This window comes from Plutella xylostella, chromosome Z (genome assembly GCF_932276165.1).
Source record: "Plutella xylostella chromosome Z, ilPluXylo3.1, whole genome shotgun sequence".
NCBI lineage: Eukaryota > Metazoa > Arthropoda > Insecta > Lepidoptera > Plutellidae > Plutella > Plutella xylostella.
The window spans coordinates 12,401,529-12,417,155 of NC_064012.1; the positions used below are offsets into that span (position 1 = coordinate 12,401,529).

At 36.7% G+C, this 15,627-nt stretch overlaps 1 long non-coding RNA gene across 1 annotated transcript in view; it reads left to right on the plus strand.

The window, feature by feature from the left end:
- Positions 1 to 9,899, plus strand: part of LOC105388133 — a 29,967-nt gene extending 20,068 nt beyond the window's left edge. The window contains exon 6 of the long non-coding RNA XR_007268186.1: positions 9,772 to 9,899. This is a non-coding gene — a long non-coding RNA (uncharacterized LOC105388133). The remainder of the gene's footprint in view (positions 1 to 9,771) is intronic.
- Positions 9,900 to 15,627: the final 5,728 nt, after the last annotated feature.

Here is a 15,627-nt window from a genome sequence, read left to right on the forward strand (position 1 = left end):
AAACACAGTTTCTATGGCAAGAAAGATAATTATGTAATTATACCTCTACTACAGAAATAGATTCATACCCAGAAAGTAATACAGAAATCAGAGATATAAATGGAGTCAAAATAACAAGATGAAAATTCTCAGACAGTCGTCTGATATTTTATGAAAGAAGCTATTTCGAGCCCAGCTAGAGAAGCTGCGATGTTAAAGCTTGCGATTGTTATGTACCTATCTACATTATAGATAGCGCTCTTGATCTAGCAACTATATTTAAATACCTCTTTGAAATTTCTGGAACTTATCTTTTCCACTTCTACGCTATACGTATACAATGACTATGTCATAAGGATTAAATTATTTATTGTAAGAATAGCCAAAGAGTACAAACTTACATACCGATATAATACACTCACGGGAGTTACGGGCAATGAAAAAGTTCCAGTCAGAAAATCACCAAGTTATTCCTAGCGGATAAGGCTAGCTTAATGACGCCGTCTGCAATATTGAAGTACATTTAAAAGCTCATCAGAATATTACCAACTAAAAACATAAACATTTTGTTAAAATTTATTAAATGTATAAAAAAATTGAGGCCATTTAGTGTCGCAATTTTGTAAGTGGAACTGTTTCTATGCACGTGAGTGTATGAACATTCCAATTTTACACCTGTAAGTGCCAGTATCACGTTTTCTGGATATAGATAGTGACGTCATGATTTCCATCACACATAGTTATATTATACTAGCTGTGCCCGCGAGCTTCGCTTCGCCTTAAAAAGATTTTCCCGTGGGAATTCCGGGATAAAAAGTAGCCTATGTTCTTTCTCAGGGTCTAGCTAGACCATATGTATACCAAATTTCATTCAGATCCGTTCAGTAGTTTTGGCGTGAAAGAGTAACAGACAGACAGACAGACAGACAGACACAGTTACTTTCGCATTTATAATATTAGTTAGGATTATGAAACTTTTAGCTTACATTTTACAATACTAAATCATACCTAATGCTTATTATATTAAATGTGTCCATTGTCAGATCTTGCAATCGACATCGTAGATACTTAATACTGTTATATGGGAAATAAAAGATTACGTGCATTTGGGAAAGTATGTTTCTTTGGAAAACTTTTCGGGACACTGCTTTTATATTTAAAGTTGTTAGAATCGTACTTCAAAAAACGAACTAAGTACGCACAACTGACAACAATTCAGTTAAAAGAAAAGTAAAAACAAAACATTTTTACACGGTGGTTTGTCGGTTTTGAATTCTGCTCTATAGGCGGACGTATTGCGGAATTTAGATGATGTTAAACATAATAACGCGAATAAAATTTCTTTAATTAGGTAACAAATCTTAGTTATCTTCAAACATAAAATTAATAACGGACGAATACAGAACAGAATCACGAATGCATCATCGCCAGTGGCAGCGGTCGGATTCACTTCCTTTATGAGTGCTTTTGGTCTCAAAATTCTATTTCGGTAGCGGTCCATTAGCGCATCCATATACCGATGGCCTACATGACATAGACAGATGTCAAAGAACCAATTCTCTTGAGGCTTGTCCTTACTTACATAAGTGCCAATTTCTCCATTCTCGGTTAGAGCATAACCAGGGAGTAGTGGTTAACTTTTGACACATCTGTCATGAATTTCATATGGAGATGACGTTTAATTTATAAATCAATCCCTGTCGGTTACAATGTAGAAATTGGCACTAAAGCTGGGTATCCATTTGTATCGTTTCCAGTCGTATATAGCTACCTATCGCGAACTTGTTTAGATAACGATTTTCGGATTCAAATAATTGTATTGATTGATGCTAATTATTTATTAAATGTTATTTCGTTTTGACTTCGCGATATGGCCTGTATCCGATATCCTTTGCTGTTCGGTGCGACATTTATAAGAATACTTGAGTCCAAGCTAGATTTGTGTGTGTTATGTACGATGTTGTTTTTTGGCACTACGTCCCCGTGAAAAACACTGTGCGAGAAACAACTTTATTTTATTTGAGTTCACGTTACATATTGTGTTGGTTATGCTACTTTTTGGTATGGAATGGGGCGTTTAATATTTTTTTCGCTAATTTCCCGAGAGAAAAATTGCTTAGTATGACGTTTTGTATCACCTCATACCGGCACGGCGGCGGCGGCAAGACGTTGCCCAATGGGACAACCTGTATATTTATAGACTTACAAACGTTTAAAATATTTGCATTTAATAAAATTCATAAACAGATTAAGTAGGACTAACCTGAAAGGCTAGGTTGAAACTTTGAAACTAACCGACCTAAGAATCTAAGAACGTTATCTATATTAATATCCAGTAATGCACTTAAGGCGAAGCGACCTTTCGCGGAACACAACAAACAGAATACAAATTATGAATTTCCCGAAATGTCACGTCACGAGACACCGGAAAATTGCCTGTACTGTACCCGTATCATGAAAATTCGAACTAACGAATAGAATCGAATGCGAGTGCGACTATTGTCAACTTGACAGCACTTTCGAACACTTTTTACCTTTCGAATGAGTTTCGAAAAGAATGACCACAGAGTACATGATATTATTCTGACAATGACCTATGGAATGATAGCTGTCAAACTTTCGCAAATCTGTACACCGCAATACACCGCCATTTTGTTGTTGACAGGTTGACAGCACTTTCGAATAGACTATCGAATAGAATATGCTGCGGTTTTTCATGATACGGGTACTGGTGATGTAAAGTCAATAATTTGACGTCGGAATGGCAGTAGCATCGGGTCGGTAGTCGAGACAAAACTTTAGACCTGTCAAAACTTAAAATCGTCATTTAAACATAACCCTTTTAGGCTATCTGGTTTTATATTTAAGTTGGTTAAACTTTGGAAACGGATGAAAGTACTAACTTATTATCGGGGTAGATTAAGGTAATTATTAGTTATGAATGAGTCAAATACATAAATCATTAAAAGTTTTCTTTTAGTAGATACGAGTAATACTTGTGGAGTATACTAAACTAATAGATAAATAAATAATTATAAAATATTATGATTTTTTCAACCAGGCTGGTGTTTCAGATATTACATATTATATTACATGATATACTTCTCATAATATATGTATTTAGCCCTTTGACTTGGTATGTTGGTAGATTCCAAATCCCTTTTGATTACTAAATCTAGTTATCAAAAGAGTCATTTTAAACTTAAAATCCCAACACTGAGGGTATTTGCTAGAAAAAAACGTGAACGTCTCATTATTAAACACGATACATTCGTGACTTTTAATCATAATAATTAAGGTTGTGTAATGAATGATCGACTGATTGACACGACTTGAGGCATATTATATGGCATATACGACTAGAATCACTATTCTGTATCTCTAGGTAGAAAAATAAATAAATAAATTTGAGAAAATTAAATAGGTAGGTACATTACATGTTGTTTTGTACCAAAACTCTGCGTGGGCTTTATTCAGAATATACCTAATTAATGAAAATAGAAATGGCAGATGTATTCCAAAACTACCATTACCAATAATTTTTTTGCCGTAGCTTCTACCTAATTTCATTTATTTATAAAAATAAAACTTGTTTCCATGTACCCTGTTAACTATAATTTACTGCTGAGTTTTAATTAATTACGCCTAATTGGTGACTGTGACATTTTTTTACTTTGTATTTTGTTGTTTAAAATGAAGCTTTCAAGATGGATCGTATAAACAAAAGAGTTCTTGAGGCAAAATAAATAATTCTTGGAAATGTATTTAAGGGTGGGAGTAGACTACTGTAGAGGGGGATAAATTGGGCGGTTCGGGTATTGAAGGCTTCATTGGTTGTGTGATAGCGGCCGGGAAGAGGCCCCAGTGGAGCGACGCCGAGGCCGCTCTAGCCATATGAAAGACATGGGTAGTGAGATGTCCAAGTACATCAAAAATTCTCACTACCTTGTCTTTCATGTGGACTGAGCACAGTTCTTCAATCTGCACCCGTCTCATGGTAAGAGTCAGACACGATTTTCGGTACAATTTTTATAGGTTTTGGCGAATACCAGACGCAAACTTTTAATGGTAAATTGGTTCAAACGGAGGACAGCAGCTATGAAATTCATTCATTGTATTGATACCCGTGTTTTGTAAAATTGTGGCTCAGGGGGCGCAGGTATTAATTCAAGTACCTAGGTACATTTCAACTATAAATTAATGAAAAAAAAAGTATTTTTATAATTTTCAGTTATTTAGGTATATTAAATATCGATTTATAACGTATTTTTAACAGATTTGTGCTTAATTAAAGGTAATCGATTCAATACCGAGTATCCATTTCCGTTTTCAAGGCTTTATAGTTGGACTGTAGTGTAGATGTCTGATGACGATGATTTGACTTAATACGTCAACAGTACCTACATGAAAACTAAAATTGAGTTGTAAGTAGGAACTTGTTTACCAAAGTAATAGTTACCATGACTCTTTATCCACTTCCAATTCAATCTAGAAAATTAAATAGTGGTTTAATTTTAATATTTGATTAAGTGCGAATTAAAAAAATAGAACCGAACTCAATACGTATTCCAAGTGTGCCGGCACCAAAGTTATCCTAGATTACTCACTCGTATCTCTTAACTAAATGATACTGTTTTTCTTCGGCTATTTATTTTATTTACAGTCGGGTGGGCGTACAGAAACTTACGGGTTGATTAGTTTCCACGAACCTTGTCCTAAATAAGACAAATCAAGCAAGTCTAGGGGTACACCCACACGAGACAAACATTTTACAGGACAAATTCCTACCGTCTTTTTTCGGATTTACGGAGGGACGTGTGAGTTGCAAGCTAGTGCTATTTTCTTGCTACAAAAAGTCGGTCATCGATAATCGGTCGTGTGGTAGTATCCTAACTGCGTGATTATGTCTTCTGCTGGCTGTCCTCTGTTTTGGTACTTGCAGGAATAACTACATGCATAATAATTGTGTTAATTGTACCAGCCATTGTTGTATATATGTTATGTGGTTATGTTATGTCTAAATGCTGATGCGATTGTTATACCTATTTGATTTCCTATGATGTGTTGTGTATACAGGTAAAGTATAACAAAACACTAAAATATAATAAACCCTATAATATATATGTAATGTTTTATGTATTTTGCGTCATGGTGAATATTTGTGTATATTTGGTTGTTATTTATCTACATAGGTGTAGCTGAAGTGGTATCGTAAGCCAAAAGGGACAGCTTCAGTTCGTCGTTCAGAACGACTTTAATTCTACGACTTTCAGAAATTCATTAAATAAATTATTGCTTCACCCCAAAATCTTGTCACATCATCGTCACCATCCAAGATTCAATGGAGAAACCAATATTTTATGCGAATTTACAAATGTCGTGAGATAAAGTTGCACAGATTGATTTTCTGAATAATCCCCTTTCGTCTTAATATATCATTTTTTTACACACATTCAGTATCTATGTATAATACGTGATCTGCCTAGTTTGGGGTCGGATGGGTGTGTCAGATGATAGATGTCCCATTATATACTAAATATTTTAAATTTTGAGGTTACACTTCTGGTACATAATAATAATAGCCGACCGTTAAAACCTCCTGAACTGCTGAACCGATTTTTATTAAACATGGATACTTCAAATTTATACGTTTTGTAGCTCCGTTACACTCGTAAAAAAATGTTCAAATACTCGTATGTTCAGGGGTAAAAAAATATATAAGTACTTAGTTATAATAGCGATTCCAAACTATACATTTTTCCCGTGAAAAATAAGATTTACGATCAATTTTAAACAAACTGTTTAAAGTTCTGACAGCATTAAAATTTGAATTTGTGCCTTCAGATTCGACATAAATTCTTACTATAATCTAGCTAATGGCTGCAAATGTCTAGGAAGCTACCGTGTTTTTTCACCGTCCAAATCTTCAAATAATATAATATTCGAGTAGAACAGTCGTGTCGCCATCTAGCGGTATTCGAGCTGCACTACTTTAGCACTACAAATACAAATCCAGCTTACTGTTCAGTGTTCACTGCTCGAACAGTGAGGAAAGCTCCCCGCCTACCTAGTCTAGTTTAGTGAAAATCATGTTATGGGAATCTTATGTATCGGTAATTTCATTATTTGGAAACTGAGTTTTGGGAACTATAGTTTTGGGAACCATAGCTTTAGCATTCTGTTGATTTTTATTAAATGTTTTGGGAAACGGATAGGAGTAAAGGACGTTACGAAATGCCGAAAAACTGTTGTCCTGCAAAAATACGACTAATGAAACACATGGATTGGATAGCGTAGGATAGTGTTATTAATAATCATAAGCGGTCGTCATGAAAGGTTATATTTCATGTATTAATTTCTATAAGTAATATTATTATTATTCGATTAGGTTAAGAGACAGACTGACAGTAGATCGATATGAAGAGTTGAAGACACCTTAGATTAACAATTAACAGAAAAGATGGAGTCTCAGTGCAACAGAAACGTCTGCACAAATACCACCCCACTTTCACCACTGAGCTTTTATTTTGAATAAGTTTGGTCAGAAGATTTGTAACTATATTCATTAGTTCAATGGTTGTCATTGAATTGGACTTAAAACGGTTTGACAGTAAACAAAACGGGGACAGTTTTTTGCTTTGCTTTTGTATGTGAAACGCCATCTTTTTCGTATATTGATAATCAAAACTAGACACCGACTATTAACTACTACTAAGCCCCTGTTTCACAATGTCTGGTTAGTCGCTACCTGTCGGATAAAATACATGCTGTCACTGTCTAAAAAATAATAACAGAGAGTGACAGCATGTATTTTATCCGTCAGGTAGCCACTAACCAGACATTGTGAAACAGACCCTAAACCTTCTAATTATCATATCACACCGCTGTCGTTAGGTAAAGACAGCTTTGATGTTCTTGACGATACAATTATTTATTAATTACCTAACATAGGTAGTATACAGTTGAAATTACATGCCATTTCCCTCAAAGGAAAACATCTTGGCAATTTATGTTAGCAAATTCTACTCAAAGTAGGTATGTGGTCGTAGATGTCTATACTTCTCCTTAAAATATAGTAGGTAGGCCTCTTGTGGCTTCGTGATGTGAGTGTTACCTGTTCCCCGTGCTAGCCCTTCTGGTGTGGTGATAAATCTATGTAAAAAGGAAGACTCTATCAATATTACAATATAATTATGTACTTACTTATCAAAACAACGTCTGTCTGAAAATCCGCCGAAAGTCAATTACGCATATGCAAGGGCCAATAACTAAGTCACCTCGCCTCTCGATCCATTCCATCTACACAATATAGTTCATGCCATCAACATCAGAACAACGAGATCCTATGGTAGCTAAAGATAAAGGTCTCCTGGCTGACTGGCCATCTAAGGCTAATGTCATTGAGATTGATCAGTCAAGTGCACTAGTTGATTATATAGCGCCATGGACAATAGATGCACACAATACACAAGAGCATTCGACCACTATCAGCTTGGCTTCATCATATACTGACTGTATGTGTAATGTGTATGGTATGTATGACCCAATAGCACAGTCGACGTAGACCAGAGGTCTGAGGCCCTATCGCGTAACCTAAGTCAAAACGAAGTAACATTTACAAAGTATGTAGGTTGTTAGTGTAAAATTCCATACAAAACAATTGAAGAGCTTTTTACAAAACGTAACGACGTAAATTTTTTTTTTGTTTTATACATACCCGAGTCCGCGTTGTTGTATGGTTTTACACATAGAAATTGTAATCCAATAATTATGCTATCAGCAATTAAAATACCATGCTTATAAAATATTTTACGTTGTTTTTGTAAAAAGCCCTTCAATTTTGCGATAAGGAGCCAAAGGTCTGGTGCAGGATTAACTCATGTGAGAGTTCCGACTCAAGCACGAGATCGTAATAATAAATTCGAACCTGCATTAAACAGTGACAAACATTGAAAATACTTTACTATTGCTTACCTCGAACGATACCTATATGTACCCGGGTCGGCTAGCTACTTCAACTACTAATATTCTCTAAATTCTATTTTATTAATAGGTACTAATAATATTATATCCTTATATTAAACTGAATTACTCTTATGACTTTATAAATATGTACTGTGTATCTATAATAATATTTTTAATAGTATTCATTAAATAAAATAACATAATTAATTTAAAAATATGTGATTTGTGGGAATAACCTTTTATGAAACTGTGTAAAATTCAACTACTTACCCACATCTAGTGAGTAAATTCTATTGCCCTTAAGAGGTCTAGCATACGCGTGGCAAAAAGTTACTTAATCTACAGCTTCCTTTTACTCTTCTGCTATTTCGAGCAGGTGCGATATCTATAGATTTTTGTCACTGCTTGTCGTGCGCGCTATGCTATGCCTCTGGGTAGGTATTGCTCTTCATACAAAGTTACATTATAAAATTTTGTGTACCTATTGATGTTTATCACGTGTCTATCTTTTTTCTACTGAATGTTATTCGGCACTTGGACACTTCTCTACAATTATAGTGTCGTAGTTAGTTACTTAATTATCTGATACATTTAATACTTTCACTTTCACCGCTCCTCCATCTATTATTATAAGTAGTTGAACACTGTAAGTAGAAGTATTTGAAAATTTTGTTCTAACAATCTCAATGGAATGACTGACTGTACATTTCTCACTGTAGTCTTGTCTGCTGCGTCTGTATTTTTTTTACTTCTCGTGTGCCTTCCAGGACAGAGCGATGTGGCCGCGCCGTCAAAGCCGGTTGATCATAGGTCATTGCGCAGCTATCACAGCCAGCTTTGATGAGCACGGCCGCATTGCCAGCCACCCAGCCCACGCCTCCGTCTTCAGCCATCGCACTCACGTTTCTCGAGCCTAGCCTGTCAAAGCGGCAGTGAAATGTCATTTAGGCTCATATCACAGCCATTTTGATGTGGTCGGTTTTTAGAAACTACTTCAAACTGCGGACGTTCTTTCCACTTTCTGCCCAAGCTTGTGCCTGTTTTACGTTATTTTTTATTATTTGGGTGGAACGTGGATGTTTATTTTTATTAGGTTTCAAGAGAAGAAGATGCTGCATGACCGCATGGTCCATTCGCAAAAACGGCTGTGCAAATGTGTCTTCAGTATCATATCACAGCCATTTTTGACGAGTTGGACTATGTGTGTGCTCTTCGCTTCAGGGAGCTGCGGCGGCGGCGGCGACGGCGGCTACTGGTAATGGGCGGAGGCCGTCGCCGCTCTCAAAGTGGCTGTAGACATGTTTTCTGTTTCATATCACAGCCAGCTTTGATGAGCGTTGATTGAGCTCTCCCAATCTTCTAGTGAAGGTTGCCCACTTTCCACATACATGGAAGAAAGAACATCAAGATAGAAGAAAACCGATTGCAAGATAGTGGTGCAGATGAAGATGAGAAGATATTGAATCCGGTGAAGGCAGCAAAGCGGCTGTGACTTATGTCTTCCATATCATATCACAGCCAGCTTTGTTGACTTTACTGATTTGAATTAAACCGAAGAACTCTAGCCCGAAGAAAGAAGCTTTTGTGTTGGTTTGGTACTGGTACATAGCAATACTCAATGTTTATATACCTAGATAGATAATGTTACTCTCATATTATTAAAATCCCATTGCCCATTCTGCCTAGGCCAAATAAATATTTTAGGTTAAGAAATGTTTCCTATGTTTATATTTTTAAGTAATAACCACCAAGTAAGTATCTACTAGTGATCTACATCTTGTCCATATACAATTATACATGCTAATATTTTTTTTCTACATTTTACAGATCGTGGGTCAGCCAGGAGCGATGTCACAGGAAACAATCAACAATGATCTCAGAATGCAAGAGATAAATTATATAATTTATTAAATATTTTGTGACGAAATAAATTTTCTTATAAATTTTATAATAAATACGTTCATTTCTTCCATTCCATCACCTTAGTACCTACTTAAACTACATGCATTAATTGAATAGTGTAAGTATTGCATATTCTCTTCACTTGTAGGTGTGCCAATGTACCCGAAACAGTAAATAGTGAAATGGGGACTACCGTTTTTTTGCTCACCAGTTGGCGCCACTGTCGACGTAGGTCAAGAGGTACCATAGCTGTCAAACTTATCAAAAGAGACTGTATCAAATTGGCGCGAAATAAAGTTTTAAAATTTTGAATCTTATAAGCTTATTAATTATAAAATAACTATCATCACATCGAGTTACTATGCCGCAATGTAGTGTAGATCCGTTATGTTCGGAAAGAAAAGGAGGACTTATGTTAACAAGTGATAAAACTGTTCTAAAACAGTGGCATGTGAAATAATTATTATCCGACAATCTCTTGTTTGTGAAAATCATTATAACCAATTTCAGAAAGAACATAATGTAAATAAGGATTAGGCATTTAATAAATACAATAAAAATAAAAGGATTACACACTGATTTAACTTTTATTTATCCTTTCCGTTTAAACACACTGCTATACAAAAAATATTACACATTAGTAATCCACACAATGAATGCTGGTTGAGTTGTTAGTTGAAACTAAACAATGGTAGTATAGTATACTAAGCCCCTGTTTCACAATGTCTGGTTAGGCGCTACCTGTCGGATAAAATACATGCTGTCACTGTCTAAAAAATTATAACAGAGAGTGACAGCATGTATTTTATCCGTCAGGTAGCCACTAACCAGACATTGTGAAACAGACCCTAAGTATTATATTATCTGGCTCACTCGAATGGAGCCTTTTTGCATATCGCCTTAAGGTCTAAACTCCACTCCTAAGCTTGGACCATTTCCTACCACGCTGGTCCTCTGCAGGTTGGTGGGTTCGAAAATCTAGATGTGCAGGTTTTATCACGATGTTTTAATTAACCGTAAGAGCGATGGTATACATTGTACATAAATTCCAAAGTACTCATTGGTGATAATATCTAGATCTGGAGTTTAATTTTTAGTGTTCACACTGCTATACAAAGTTTCTGAAGGCCACTCAACAGTACACTGAATCATTTTGTTGTATGATGCTGTCGTCTACGTTTCCAACCAAGTTACTGTTACGGTCATAGTCTTGGTATCTGTAAAAAGAAAAAACATAGCTGTTACCTAAGCAAACAAGCATACACTTCGTAAAAAATAAGTTTGTAAACAGTAAACAAACTAACCTCGAAATTAGCTGCTCTTTGAGACTGCTTATTTTTGCGCCTCTTTTCCTTAATTATTCAGCTTTCAACGACAAATAATCCATATTTGCGATAATTTCGCAAAAAGAGATCACTTTTCAACAGGGAAATGAACGAAAATATAATTTATCACGAAGCCCGTCAAACAAATTATATGAAAAGTAAAATGTCACTTGACCTCAGTGCACACCAGCGCCCCTAGCGGCAAATTCACACGCGTTAGCCCCCATTGAGAAATACTATCAACTGCTGCTGTACATATTATAAAATTTGGTTAGTAACCTAGGTATATGGAAAAGCTAGATTTTAAATTGCAGTAGGAAATTAGCACTCCTCTCATTGGTGTTCTTGGGAATCTTGGGTTCCCTTTATACGAGATTAGGGAAATTAATCTTAGGCCAAAAAAGGCAGAACCAGTATTCTTATCATAGAAGTAGGGTAAATCGTGGTATAACTGGCATGTGTCAGTAACTGGCACTTTATTATTATTATTATTATTAAATACTTTATTGCACAATAATAAAATTATGTACATAGGCGAACTTAATGCTAACAGCATTCTCTTCCAGCTAACCTTGGGTGTTGTGGAGAAAGTTATAGGTAGTGCGAAAGACTGAGAGGAAAGATAATTTTGTAAAAATACCTACAAACACTAGAATACACTTACTTGTATATAATACATGTATAATAAATATATACCTATAAGTTACATACATATACAATACATAAACCTAATACATACTATACTTAACTAAAATAATATTTTATATATATATAATAATATCATCGTCACACTTACATACTACTTACAACAAAACATGTGTATTATATCAGTTAAGCTGATTGTTCTGTTTCTGGAGGTAGTGCAGACGAACCTTAGACTTAAAAGTTTCAATGGACTGCGATTGCCTTATATGCAATGGTAACTGGTTCCACAAGCGAACCGCTGACACGGTGAAAGAATCCGAATACCCTGCCGCATTATGCTCTGGGGTTCGAAAGATCAAATTTCTACTTGACCGTTGAGGACGGTCAGTAGAGTCGAAGAATGAGAAGCGTTCTGTTAAGTAAGAAGGGGCATTAGGATCATACACTATACCATAGACTAGGGAAACAATATGAGCATTCCTTCGATGACGGATATTGAGCCACTTGAGTTGATTCCGAAATGTGGAGACGTGATCATACTTACGCAGGCCAAAAATATAGCGAATGCATAAGTTGAGTAGACGGTCGAGTTTATCAAGTAGCTCTTCGGTGAGATCAGGGTAGCACACATCTGCGTAGTCAATAATAGGGAGCAACAAGGAGTTGACTAGCGTAACTTTGGTCGAGTACGGCAAGAAATTCTGCAGTCGTTTTAGTCCATGCATCGAAGCATAGATCTTGCGACTAACTTCTGAAACTTGCAATTCCCATGACAGGTTATTCTGAATGTGAAGACCCAGGTTTTTAACATTGTTACAGTAACTCAAGGAAACTCCATCAAATGTTACTGGTGGTAGTGGGCCGTTTCGCAATCTAGCCAAGTGATACCTGCTGCCAACAAACATAACTTGGGTTTTAGTGGGATTAACTAGGAGACCGTAAGCTGCTGTCCATGTTTTGACAGCCTCGAGATCAGCAGTCATCCTGTCAATAGCCTCTAAAACTTCACCGGGACCACAGGAAACGTAAAGCTGAAGATCGTCAGCGTACAGGTGGTAGGAGGTGAACTTAAGGACAGTGACAAGGGTATTGATAAATACTGAAAAAAGGATAGGGGAAAGGACACCACCTTGGGGCACGCCGGCTGTGACATCACACCAGTCTGATTCAATATCATCGGCCCGGATGCGTTGTCGGCGACCACTCAGATAAGAAGAAAACCACTCGGCTACAGAGCCAGATATATTAAGAGAACGGAGTATGGACAGGAGGATATCATGATCCACACAGTTGAAAGCGTTGCTGAAATCAAGAAGTGTTAGGAGAGTTAATTGGCACTTTGACTATAAAACTAAATATATTAAGCTTTTGGATATAGTAAGACCATCTTTGATGGGTTTACAGCAATCTCCAATTATTCATTGATATTATAGTTTAATTTTACGGCGCTAGGTGGGTATTTTCCGGCGCTGGAAATTATCTCAGTCAAAGCGGCGAAGATCGCCAAAAAAATGCACGTGCGTTAAGTTTTTCTTAAGGAGACACCAAAATTTGTATGGCCTGTTTTCGGGAAAATAAATAAGTTTTTGATAGTGTGACAATAACAAGGAAGTAGGGGAAGGTCTAAACAATATCATAATAGCCCGATTCACTGTGATTTTAGTTGCTTTTGAGTTATATTTGAGGGTGCTAGTTACTGAAATGTAATTTATATCTTCACTTAGTAACTGGCTCCCCCCTGCCAGTTACTAATATTTTGGGTTTTGTGATTTTAAGCTATTTTATACCTTCTATCGACAGAAAATACGATTTAAAGTGCACTGTAAAAACCCCCAGTGTCTAGGCAGCTTTGTTTCAATAACTGGCACGGGGCTGCCAGTTACTAATCTGCATACATTTTTTTACGTACCAATAACTGGCACTTACTGGTGCGGTAAACATTTCTTTCATGTTTCTTTTCAGAAAAATCACTAAAATCAAGGCAATCTACAGTAGTCTGTAATTGTCCACTGCTGGACTTCTCGCCAGCAGTGACACTGCACTCTGTTCTCGACCTTCCTCATCCAGCCACTACCGGTCAGCTTTATAAGGTCGTTGGTCCAGCTGGCCCGAAGGTATCCGCCGCTACCCTTGCCTGTTCGTGGTCTCCACTCTAGAGCTCGTTGGCTCCACTGGTCATCGGTTCTTTGGCAGCTATGGCCTGCCTAATGCCACTTGAGCATACAGAATTTAAGAGCTATATCGGTTACTCAAGTTCTCTTACGGATTACCTTATTTCTGATATGGTCCTTCAAAGAACCACCAATCTTTCCAATGCCCGCTGATCGATTTTGAATCGGTGGACCAGTCCAACCGTCAGTGTCTACGTCTATGATCCATACGTCATCACCAGTAAGACGCATTGACTGAAGACCTTTGCCTTCAGGCATTTATGTGAAAATTTGTCAAATCTTCCCTTATGCAGTCCAATCCAGTAATACATTTTTTGTTTTATGCACCTTACAGCTTCGTTTTCGAAGTTCCTTCTGCCTAGTCGAATAGACTGTCCAAGGTAGACATAATATACTGTTGCTGCATTAAGGCCGCTATGCATGTTACAACGAGGGAATTCCAGAACTGCCCAGGTCTAAATGGAATCAAAGGCTTTCTTATAGTCCTTGAAGAACTTGATAGAAACATGGTTCGTGATGACCTTATAAAACAGCTTGAAAACATGACTTATAAACAAAATTGGTTAAAGAGCTTCTGAAGCTGTTCGAGGATAGTAATAGCTTTCAGAAGAGCTGTACTAATTCTGTCTTTACCCAGAGCATGTGAAGCTGAAAGCCCTCAAAACCTTCAATTTCCGCAAGAAATTTCAGCTTAGAGGCAACTATACTACCGTCAGCAGTCTTCAACTTAGCCAGGTCACTTCTCCCAAGCTGCTGAATGAATACATCAAGGTCCACAAGCATTTGCTTTCTCCATTTCCGTTTCCAAATCCAAGGGTTTCTCGATTTGTTGCATTCATATGGACCCACGATTCGTCGCATACTTGTACTGTCATTTTGTCGTAGAAGTCGACCATTACAACGGTGATTTTGTGTCTTACCGGTACAGAGCCTAGACAGGTAATTGTACATTACCTAATATCAAATATATTATTGATTTTAGAGTACTTATTGACCTAATTGCATGATTTTTTAAAAGGTGCCAGTTACTGAAACATCATGTGACAGTTACTAATTTTTACTGCCAGTTACTAGGTTTTTTGGGGGTAGTGGATATAAACTTCATTAAAATCGAATATTAAACATATATCTTTACCATTTATGCCTATAATTGTTCGTCATCTTATTGCCAGTAATTCAAGCCTACCAGTGCTTAAATCAGGCCAATACTTTATTTTTAATATATTTTTTTGTGTTGCTAGTCGCTTAAACTGCCAGTTACTAGTACTTTTACCCTATAGGTAAATAAAAGAAAAACAAAGGTTTTCCAGCCATTACCCTAAAGAAAAGCTATGACTGGAATATAAGTAGTAAGTACAAGTTTTTCCTATCAGTAGTGTTGGTTCTTTTGTGGCGCTAGTTACAAGCCTAAACATTTTCCTACTTCACTTGTATAACATTGTCAGTAGGCTAGGTGAATGAGTAGGTACTCTAAGGACAGAGTGTCCTGGGTTCAGTCCTATCCCCGAAGCACCTTGGCAGCATCCACACTTTCGTAAGTATTATAACCGGATGAATCCTATGAAATCGTACAAGAGTCAATCTATTGACCTCAGCTCTGTGCCGATGCCGTAGCAAACCTTGCCTAGGGTCAGAGTATC